The following is a 12,047-nucleotide window of genomic DNA, read 5'->3' as shown; positions in this document are numbered from 1 at the left end:
GAGCAGGAACAACCAACTAACGCAAAAAAACTGTGATGAGTATTTTAAGTTGTTTGGATCAAGATACCTGTCAAAACTGCACTGCGCAAGCCAGTTTAATATAAGCTCATTTACTTTTAAATAAAATAAATGTACTTGGTGGTTTAACTGTAAAAAGACAACTATAATAAACTTCCATTTGTTACAACTCAACACTGTATTACAGAATATTAAGTGAAATGTAAATGATATAAAATGAAGTATGTAAATGTTATATTCAAATAAAAATGAAAAATGTAATTAAGGGAAAGCTCAATATTCAAATACAGTACACCTCTACCCCAATATAATGCTGTTATCAGGAGCCAAAAAATCTTACCACGTTATAGGTGAAACCGTGTTATATCAAACTTGCTTTGATCCGCCGAAGCATGCAGCCCCGCTCCCCCAGAGCGCTGCTTTACCGCGTTATATCCGAATTCTTGTTATATCGGGTTGCGTTATATTGGGGTAGAGGTGTAGTTTTAAAAATTATGTCTTTTTGTGTCAAGTGTCTGCCAATTAATAAGAACCCTAAGATGCTTGACTATGATAAAAGGTACAGAGGGGAACAGAGGAGCAATATAAGGGCAAGAAGCCAACGAAGCATGGCGCAACTCTGTAGATTTGGAGGAACATATGGGGCAGGAGCACAGACAGACCTAAGAAGGAAGCATCTCTTCATGGTAAATGCCTTTCCAACCCATCAGAAGTTAGAACAGCTCAGTGCTGCATTAATTCCCCCCTTTAAAGTTGCTATCCCCTATGTGCAACTGCAGGGAAACAACCTATTAGAGGTGGTCAGGACTTTTTTTGACAAAAGTTGTGTTTTGTTGTCAGAAAATGCCAATACACTGAAATCACTAAGTTTTGTAGAAATGTATTCATTTTGACAAAATTTTCATAGGCAAGGTTTCTCAGGTCCAGGATAGAATTTCTGGTCAAAGTGGGAGAGAGATGGTGACCCACCTCAGAATAGCCAATAGCCAGTGGGTAGGGCCCATATTTAAGGGAGATGTGGGATGTGGGAGACCCATATTTAAGTCCCGGCTCTCATGGGCTCATATTTCCCTTATATTGCTCTGTACCTTGTAGCTATTCCAAGGTGGGTCTCTGTCACACAAACGCAAATGCACACACTTTTTCACGAAAAATTTCAAAAGATCTGTTTCATTCTAGAACAAAAATAAATGTTAAAACTGACATTTTTTCAAAACGGAACTATTATTTTTCAGCCATCCCTAGAGCCTATAGCAGTTTGGTTCCTGAGTGAGCCAAGAATCAGGCTTTTTTGGGGGGGGAGGGTATACAACAGTATAGAAATTGATATTGTTTTTAGTACTGCAGATCATGAATCATCTTGCATGACAAAATGTTTGTGTATTTTATTGACCAGAATGAAAACTTCAAATGTTTTACAAAACTCAACCACCTCTGAAATAAATCACTCTTGGCATCGTCAATCATAAGCGCTGTGAGGGAGGCTATATGTTTGGCTAGCACGTAGCCCATTGTGGGCATTACTGTAAAACAGATAAATCATAAGAAAAATAATAATACTTACATTCTAGGGTTTGTTTTTATAATGGCAAAAGACTCAACTTTATTGAGTAAGAAGATTGTTGGCTTGAAGGGCTTTGATTTTATTGGGCTCTAGCCAAGATGATAAAGGAAGAGACGCACCTGAGAGCAGTAAGAAGAACTTCCTTTGCCTCTGTCAGCCACTGCCTTTTTCTTGCATTGACAAACCTGTTGAAGAGATCTCCTTGGTTACTCTGGATATTCAAACACTGTTTGCACCAGACACAATATCAAGTTCTACTACACTGGAGCTGAATACCAGCACCAACTGTACTACCCCTTCTGGCTTGCAGGCCTGGGATAGGGCCCATCTATCCAGGAGGTGGATGGACCAATGTCTATTCAGCAGGTAGAAACAACATACACCTTTTCCCCAACAGGGTAAACAAGCAATCTCATTCCCATTGTAGTTATCTGCAGAAGCACCTTCTTGCCTAAGTCACTGCATAATGCAAGAAGGATTTTAATAAACCCTCGCTATGGCCGAGAAAGACAAAACTCAGTAACAATTGCACACAAGAAAGCAGACAAGTCAGCACATACCTGTGTTATAGGAAGATTCCATGTGATACAAAAAATGAATGGATGCCTACTAAAATAAACACACCCAAGCCAGAAAAGGGAACTCTAACTTCTGATTCTGCAGACACCAAACAGTCTGGCACAAAAGAGACGCTACCTGTGCCTTATACAATGAAGAGTGGATGGAAAAGATTTGCATCATCCTCAGGAAGAAGAAATGATGCTTTCCACATGGGGAAAACTTTTCTTGGGAATCAAGCATCAGTCCAAGTCAACTTGTCACAGTCCTATGACTTCTTCCTATAATGGTAGGGCTTGCAGCATTGTGTGTGGATTGGTGGGTGGAGAGTCATTCTCCCATGCCCTTCCCCACAACTTTCGGGTTCTGGCACACTTCCTGAAACCCATGAGCCTCTCCTGATTAAAGGCCAGGCCCACCCCATTTATAGAAAACTGGAAAGAATTATACTATGTGATAGTAAATATGCACGGTGAACGATAGCTGCACCTAACCTAAATTAAATGGATATTTTTACAGAGATAATGAATATAACCCATTTTGTTGGGGAAAAAATACTGAGCTGTTCAAGCAACATAGTATTCTATTTTAGATATATTACTTAATTTTCAAAGCAGCATTTTATATTTTTCCAAAAATAAAGGTGCATTTACAGCAGAAGCCTCTTCTCAAAGAAGACATTTGATCTCTACTAAACTGGAACATGCATAATAATACAACAGAAACATGTTCTAGTACATGACTCTTAATAAAACAGTTGAAAGAACACATCTGCAGTGTTCTGAAGCAAATCAGTATAAAACTAAAATACCCAAACCATCAGGAAACAAAAATGTATTAGAACAGCACATCTGTTGTTCACAAGGATTATCCTCTGAAGAGAAAGTCGAGAAAGCCCAACTACTAATATTTAGGACCTGGATGCACCTAAAGCTGCATCTCAATTAAAGGATCAAACTGCCCAACTCTGACCAGTCAGGGACTTAATAATTCTCCAAGTTATTTTAATGGGCTTCTTAATTTTAAGTCTATTATTTAATTTTCTTAAAGATAATATACTGCACCTGATTATTTTCAGAGAAGTTAGAGCAGCAGCACCAAAGGCACAAAAATGACCAAATGGGCCAACTCAGTAGCTATTTTCTTCAAAGCCTCATTTTCCTTTTCATAAACTCTAAAATGAGGCTCACTGAGAATGAACACATCTAAATTACTCTTAGTGACTGGGGACAGCAAGCATTTGTAAGATTCCAAGGTCAAGCAGTAACTAAAAGATGATCAAACCAAAAAAGGAACAAAATTGGTTGAAAGAGGTTTATTATACTGTGGGAAAATACACATTTTTTAAGCATGTCTAATTTCAAAATAACCACATTACAGCACTTTCTTTTCTACAGAAACTATTCTTATGATCAACTCTACCTATCCATGACACAATGACCTCAAGTAAGCACAAAGCAAAATATGATTATCTACAAACGTTTAGAGAGATATATAAGCATTCAGAAACATTTGTGATGTCTGACCAGTTTTATAAATGTGTGTACTGCAAACAAGGTCCTGGCATACACATAATGGACGGTTCATATGTATGTACTATGTGGCTGAGATTTTCAGAACCACCTAGAAGATTTGGATAGCCACCATCCATTAGTATTAAAGTAACAGGTGTCCTAATCAGTTAGGTGGCTTTGAAAATTTTAAGCTATCTTTTTAGGGAAAAACATATCTGAAAAAAACAGTAAAAGTTTTAATTTAATTAATTTATTTGTGGTGTATAAAAATGAACTGTTCACAATATCACATGTACAAAAATATTTAAAGAAGTATCAATATTCAGTTGATATACTATACTATAGGCAACATTACTGAATGACTAACCCATTAGTCGTAAAAAAAATCCTCCCCCTCAGACAGGAGCCTGGGACTTTACAGATAGAGTTGATGGCTGGGCTTTGTCAGACCAACCGAGGAAGTGAATTTCAGCATTGGGAGCACTCCACTAAGAAATGCAGTCCACAGTTGTTGTCTATTTCCAAGAGATTTCTTAAATCAAACTAGGTTCATCATTCTGTGTGGGTGGACAAAAGCAGTAAGTTCATTTCCCTGTAGGTGATACCTGACTTCAGGTTATTCGAACATTTTTGTATATGCCGTTTGTGATATATATTTAGGATGTACATGACAATCAAATATGCCAGTAAACCCCTCATGAGAAAAGACCTTTTGAAAACTCTCTTGAGTTTTTGGCTGTGGAAACCCAACAGTTTTTTGCTCACTTGTAAAAGCTCCTGCAGCACTGTACATTACCCACGCACACAACAACTGGACTGTCACAACTGAACATTGACTAAATATTACAGAAAACAAAAGAATTCACAAATTCTCTGGTATACGCATAAGAATCAAACATACAATTACAAATGCTTCACTTTTACAGTCTTTCAGTTGAACTAAAAGAATAATCTAAATTGCACGTTTCTTGGTTTCATTAAAACAACAAAAGGAATCCCCTATTGTCTGTTGTACTTGAAGCTAAAAAACTGCTACCAATTATATGCAATTTAACAGAGCTACTACATGGTTTTATGAATATTTTTAATCAGAATTGTCTGACGTAGATTAAAGCCATGATTCAGAAAAGCGTCCCTATTCAAGACAACACTTAAGCACTTGCTTAATTTTAAGCACATGTTTAAGTGTTGTCCTGAATAGGGAAGGACTTGCATCTAAGTGCTTTACTGAATTAGGGCCTATAGCCTGAAATGTTAATGGGAAATCTCAAGAATGCATTACATGATATTAGTTCTAGTTATACTTCTAAATACTCTTAGAAATCTTAACTTACGAGACTTTTTAGTTCGAGTGGTGGGCTTTTCCAAATATGTATGAAATTACATCTTCTTCCCTTTCACTATTGGGTCTGTTAATTACACACATTGTATACAATAATTTGCAAATTTGTAAAGATGTGTATGTCTTATTTAAAGATTTTGATCAAGTCTCTGGAAATGTTTCTAAATAAACATGGTTGTCTTGGTCTTCCTCTGTATTTTTAAATACAAATACCAACTTAATTATCATTATATTAAAATTATGCAATCAAGTTCATTGCACATAAAAAGGAATGCCAAAAAAGGAGAACAAAGTAAAATTGATGGATTCAAGTGGAAAAATAAATAAATAAAGCGCTAGCTGGAGTTGTGAAGATCATGCATTAAGATGAAAGATGAAACAGATGCAATACACAGAAAGATCAAAGAGCTCCATCAATTCATTCTGAGAGTCAAAATCCAGCTGAGCATCAGAGCTCTGTCCGCATAATAAGAAAGGTTGACTAAAACATAAGGATTAAACAGATGAGCTGTCTCCTGTGAACGCACGGCAGAGAAGCCCCGCTGAGCCACTTTTAAAGACACTCTGGAATTGTACACCTGCTACTCCACAGTCAAACCAACAGGAAGCCAGGCTGGCAGGAAAAAAAAATCTACTAATGGACTAAATAGCTATCTTTAGGAGAAGGAAAAGTGTCCCGAATGCACACTTTTGATAAGAAATGTTCAGTTCAGGAAAATTACAATTTATAGATTTGTTCTTTTTATCATTAGAGTTAGTTGGTTTACCAAACATTTTCATTCAAACATGAATGTAAAGCAAATATTACCATCATCTTCACATTCACTTATAAAGGAAACAAAAGCCTACTAAGTATTGTTCCTGTGATAGAAGCCTAAGAAACTACATAATAGGGTCAGCCTAGGACTATGTATAGAAATATCAGCAACAATATTTCTGGTTTAGAATCCATTTGCTTACTCTGTAAATATGATGCTAACTGGCAAAACTATCAATGACTTCTTTGGGGCAGAATGAAACTTCAAGATCACTGAAAAATGACATAATTTCTAATAAAGGAATAATTTTAAATAGTATCATACATAGTCCCCTTTCTTGTCTCAACCATCAGATAGACTAAACAAATAAAAATTAAAAATCCCAGTAAAGGACAATGATTATTTTGCTCTTATTTTTTCTCATTGGTAATGAGAAATAAAACCAGGAAAAATATTATAATGTTAAATAGTGGTCGTGACAACAAACCAATTAAGATAACATTTTTCAAGTGATGCTGGAATAGAAACTAGATTAATTTTAGTATTAAAAACCTAATTTTAAACTATTTCCTATATTGTCCACTACTTTTAGTTCCAAATGCAATCCCTATATATAAAAAATTAAGTAGTAACAATAATTTCCACACTTGGAACAAAGGATAAATTGCTGAGGCTTTACAAATTTGTGGCATCATCAACATGCTATTCCGGGTCTTACTCAGAGTAAAGCCTGCAATCCATAAGCTGAAAGTGAGTATTGTACAAAGCAAAATAAACTTACAATAAACTTTTTTAAGGCTTTGATTTTATTTTCACCAACTTTTCAATTAGATTTCAACTGGTTGCCATAGGTGGCTTCTCTCCCTTTTTTTCTTTTATATAAATGTCACTAACTTGTTTGGCCTTTGAGTGTTATTTACAATCACCTCTTTTACTCTTGTTTTAGCTGACAGGACAATCTCTTCATGGATCTGTGTAGAGCTGATATATTTGATTTCCAGGTTATCTACTGCCTGCAGATACAAGCACTTCGATTGTTTACAATGCAGGAGTAATTGGTAACAGCTAAATAACTCCACAGAGACTGATTTAAGAGTGCTTCACCTATTACATGAATGCGGGGCTTGATCCTGCAGTCCCTATTCTGGCAAAACTTCCATTGACTCCAATGCAAAACACAATTAATTAAAAGAAAGAAAGAAAGAAAGAAAGAAAGAAAGAAAGAAAGAAAGAAAGAATACAAGTTAATTCTCAGTCACACACATTCATTATTCATAACTTTACTTACGATATGTAAAATGGATTTATATTTACAAAACAAATTAAAATAAATGACCTGCAGTTTCCAAAATTTCAACAGATTTCAAAATATGGCTGTAAAAATAAGCAGCTTCTGTATGAAACCATTTCATAAATAAAATGGAATATTGACAGTTTCTTTCAGAACACAGCCCCAAAATTAAAATGTTCATGACGAATTACAGCAAGAACAGCTGCAAAGGATTAAGACGGCCCTATCCTCATTCTTCAATAGTTTTGGGTACGTTTCTATCAGATCCCTTAAACACAGAATATGGTTTTTTACACATCTTATTATTGAAATACCTACATTATTCAGTTTCAGATACATTATTCCAAGGGTCAGATTCTATGGATAGAAGATAACACTTTTTTTTCTTTTGCCATTTAATGTATTGCTTCCTCATTGCAGGTATTGGTTCGAAATTTAATTTTAAAAATAACTTAAAAATTGTCACTGAGGCATAAGCAGCTAAATATATTGCACTGCTTCTGTTAAAAAACAAAGTCTCTATTTTAAAGGGGAGCAAAAGAGCTTATTTTAACTTTCACTCTCTGTAGCCATTTTATGACCACCAAAGTTTATTGCTTCACAAAATGGTGTGGATGTGCAATTTTTTGAAGACAGTTTTTATGGAATTATATTCAGAGGCTATTAAAATAAAAAAGGGCACACAACATATTGTACTGTATTATCTGAGAAACAGTAGGTGATCATGTAATTACAGACTGCATAGTAACACGTATATTTAAGGAGGGATAAACTAAGATTGTGCCTGCAACCTCAATATAATCATTTCCTGAGTTTTCAGAGCGTAAACGTGCAATGTTCATCATATAATTGACTAGTTTAAGTTTTTCGGGGTGGAAGAGGGGTGTATTTTAAAGAAAAAGATTTCCTAATTTTGGCTTAGTAGAAGATTATATTTGGCTACTTTTACCACTAAAATATCCATCCATTGCACCCTGTCTTTCTTCCGGTGTAGCCAGACAATGGATAAATTCTTTCACTCTCCTCTCCTCTGAAAACAGCAGGACTTTCTTGTTTAAACTTTAAAAAAATCCCCTTTGGGCAGAGACCAGGCTTGGAAAACATCAATCTAATACGTGAAAAGAGTGGCTAAACACAAACTGGCTTCATTGTTATTTTTAATTATTACTGAAGTACCAAATAGGGGTGTTAGGAATAGTGGGTGTTCAGCTCTTGGTATCTGCTACTTATTGACAACCAAATTTTCCATTATAAAATTATATTCGTGGACAATTTCTTCAAGAGATGGGGAAAATCTGACATGTGACTCTTTCAATAGTAGTTCCTTTACAGCAAAAGAATTTGAACTTGTTAGTATTAAAGTTATGTTTTGACTATATTGTGAACAACAAAAAAGAAAATCCGAATCCACTTTTTAATACTAAAAAATTGGAGAAACATTGTTCATCCATATACCATAGCAGGCTTTTCTTTTTTTATATTTGGTATCTGACTATAATACCTCTATGTACCAATGGTTTTTTAAAAAACGCACATTGATTTTGTTTGACAGAAAGTAAGAGCCATGATTAGCCTTCAGTTTGTTAGGCAGACAAGACTATACTTTTTTGAAACCTCATGTTTTCCCGTGTCACATGTGCAAAATGTAAAATTTCATAATTTGCTTGCACTGTGACCAAGTTTGCACCTGTATACCACGCACATCCTTTTGAAAATTTAGCTCAGTGTCTATATTTCTAAATGTAAAACTTTATTCAAGTACAGTTGTTATTCTTTACATATTTTTCAGTTATAAAAGAATAAAGTTTACTGTAAACTACAGTAATAAAAAACACTTTTAATAAAGGGGGAAGTATCCATTAACTCGTGTGACTTTTTCCCCCTTGTCTTATTTTCAGCCTGTGATTCTCAGCTAAACTGCTATTCACACCTCATTTGTAAAAAATGTATATGTATAGGAAAAGATAAAATATTTTCTGAAATGGAAATAAGAAGGATGAATATACAATCATTTTAAACATGTTTTTACTTTTACACTATATATACTAAAAAGGGTATCAATACGAGATCATCAGCAAATACTACATTATTGGACTAAGACAACCAAACAAATAATACACATGCGAAATTTCAAATCCTGTTAAGAGCCTCACCTAAATGCCCAGCATAAATTTTGTTGGTATTATCATTCGCTTTACTGTGGCGTCAGTGCCATGAATAAGCTAACTGTGTGTCAGATTTAGATGCCCAACCTCATTTATACACCTTGCCCCGCTATGGCTCCACTGAAGTTAACAGTGGAGTAAATTGCTAAAGTGTGAGGGTATAAGGGTTCAAAGTTAACATGACAATCAGTAAATCAGTATGTAAGAACATTTGTCTACGGCAAATTGAAAAAACCTTAAAGGAATTGGTAGTTCTTTTTATGCTTAAAACGAATCACACGGCACAAAAAGCTTAAACTATTTCCTCACTTTTTCAGATTTATTTTGTATCAATAAAGATATGACTTTGGTCCTACATTATATAATTACGTGTGCTTTAATAGACAAAGAAGATTTTGAAGTCACGTTTAAGTTTGGGTTCCTAAAGATTGCAAATGATTTCAGACACCAGCTGCTATAAATACATTTAAGCTCGCCTCCCCATTCAGCAATGACCATGCATCTACAGTATTTTCATTATCTCAAAAATGCTTTGGCTTCATCAGCAACAGATGAATTCATTAATTTCTTTATTAATTCAAATGATTTTTTTCAATTTTTATATGCCCCAAGGTTGTCTCTGCAAGATCAGCTCCCTCTGTGTTCCATAAAATTGTAATCAATCTCTATTATAGTCATGAAAATGGTATTTGTCACTTTGCTGAGGAAAAAAATAATCAATATGTCTTGCAGGGCAGAACAGGCATTTAATACAGCGAATTGATGCCTGTTAGAGAAATTTAGCTTGCCAGCAGTTTGGGACAAGCTAATAGAAATCCAAAAAACTAACCCAAGGTTGACAGATGAATATACAGACATGCAAAAAAAATTAATATTTGGGCATTTTGAATGGCCTGTCATTTCATATGTTGGAGAGAACATAGATTTAGACACTCAAATCCCAAAGACAAAAACCCCAAAACATGTACATAAAAGGAACTTTTTACTCTGTTATTATTTTCATTTTGTATCAATACTGGAAGAATAAATAGTCTCCTGTATTTTAAAGCATAGCTCCAGACAAGAGAGAGTATCAAAAGCACTGTTGAATTTTAAGCAGTAAGAGAATACAAAGATTGTGTGGTGGCACTGAATACCTGAACGCTTTGGAGTGCACTGCAAAGAGAGGCCTGCATATTCACGAAATAGCAACATTCTGCACTATGGCACTGTTCAAAGTCTTCTGGTGGACCATATGAAAAATCCACAAGTAAAATTGTTGTAACTTAAAGATCTAGAAAAGGTCCAGCTGTAAGTTTAATAATAACTAGTGTCAAATTCTCAAAAGACAATATGTAAAACACTCCTTAATTTTAACAAAGGTACCAATAACTACTTTAGGAATGTGGTCTCCCTTCTTCCCTCCCTTCTACTGCCATCTGCAGAACTGTCAAAAACACGTCACCCTTGATTATGACTGTCTGTTTAATTCCCTTGTTTTGTTGGTTTTAATAAATAACGTTTAAAGTTGCAGCATAAAAAGCAAAAACTGCAACTGCTTGGAACATTGCAGTGGTTTGAGAATTGGCCTGCTAAACCCAGGGTTGTGAGTTCAATCCTTGAGGGGGCCATTTAGGGTTCTGAGGCAAAAATCTGTCTGGGGATTGGTCCTGCTTTGAGTAGGGGGTTGGACTAGATGACCTCCTGGGGTCATCTCCTGACCTCCCCTCCAACCCTGATATTCTATGATTTATGTGAAATAATATTTGATTTTCAATGTATATTAATCTGTCCCATCCTTTGATTTACTCTATCAGGCTATTATTGCCATCCTGTTTAATATTGAAAGTTGTATTTCAGGTTGCAATCATGTTAGAGATTTTGTGCCTCGTAGATAAGTTTGTACAGTGGGTTAAATGTTAGTAGAATTAGCAATGTATTTGAAGGAAAGCATTTTTGTCTCCTTGTATGGCCAACAAAACGAAGAAGAGGAATTTATGTGACGGCATAGAGAAACCTACCAGAAAATACTGCCAGAGTTGGAGTGATGGCAACCTGATATCCTCTACAATGGTAATGATTTGCGAGTTTACAGTTTAAAGCCCCAAAAATGGGAAATGGGCAGACTTCTGAGTATGAGCATGGGGGTCTGCCTAGGCACATGCACTTGCAGGACTGAGACCTAACCTAGCCGCTGCTGAGAGGAAGATGAAAAAACCTCACACCACTCTGGCCAACCTGGCCGTCAAGGGATAAATTCATTCCCAGCACCCAAATGGTTACTAGCATGATACCACAGCAAGGCCACCAAACCCAGTGCTATTCTAATCCAAGGTTTTCTTCCCTGTGCAAGTGGTGCTGCTGGGGCACGAGGAAGGGTCTATTAGCCCTGCGTGGGAGCCAGGAGGCTTATGCTGTTCCAGCCAATGAACCACAGTATCCCACTCAACTCTAGACAGGGGGCACAATCCTTTATTGGAACAACAGTTTTCTTCCCTTTGCTGGCCCAGAGGGAAAGCCCAGCACCTCCAAGTCTGCCGGGCGAGAGGCATGTGTGCTAAAACCACATCATAAAAGTCCTTAATTATTATTTTTTAAAATATATTCATAGAATTAATACTTTAAATGTGAGTCTCCTATGACCCCTCTTCTCTTCACCCTTGTGGCAGAAATACTCAAAGACACCTGTACATGTTAGGCCCAATCCTTCTATTATTGAAATTCATGGGAAAATCTCCCACTGAGTTCAATGGGGATAAGACTGGGCAAAAAAAGTATCTGACAATATGGATATGCCCCTTTTTTCCTATTTATTTATTTGTTAAAGCTAGTTTTTTGTTCTCATTTTGTAAAAGAAT

Source organism: Malaclemys terrapin, chromosome 1 (genome assembly GCF_027887155.1).
Source record: "Malaclemys terrapin pileata isolate rMalTer1 chromosome 1, rMalTer1.hap1, whole genome shotgun sequence".
Taxonomy (NCBI): domain Eukaryota; kingdom Metazoa; phylum Chordata; order Testudines; family Emydidae; genus Malaclemys; species Malaclemys terrapin.
This window is presented reverse-complemented; position numbering follows the sequence as displayed.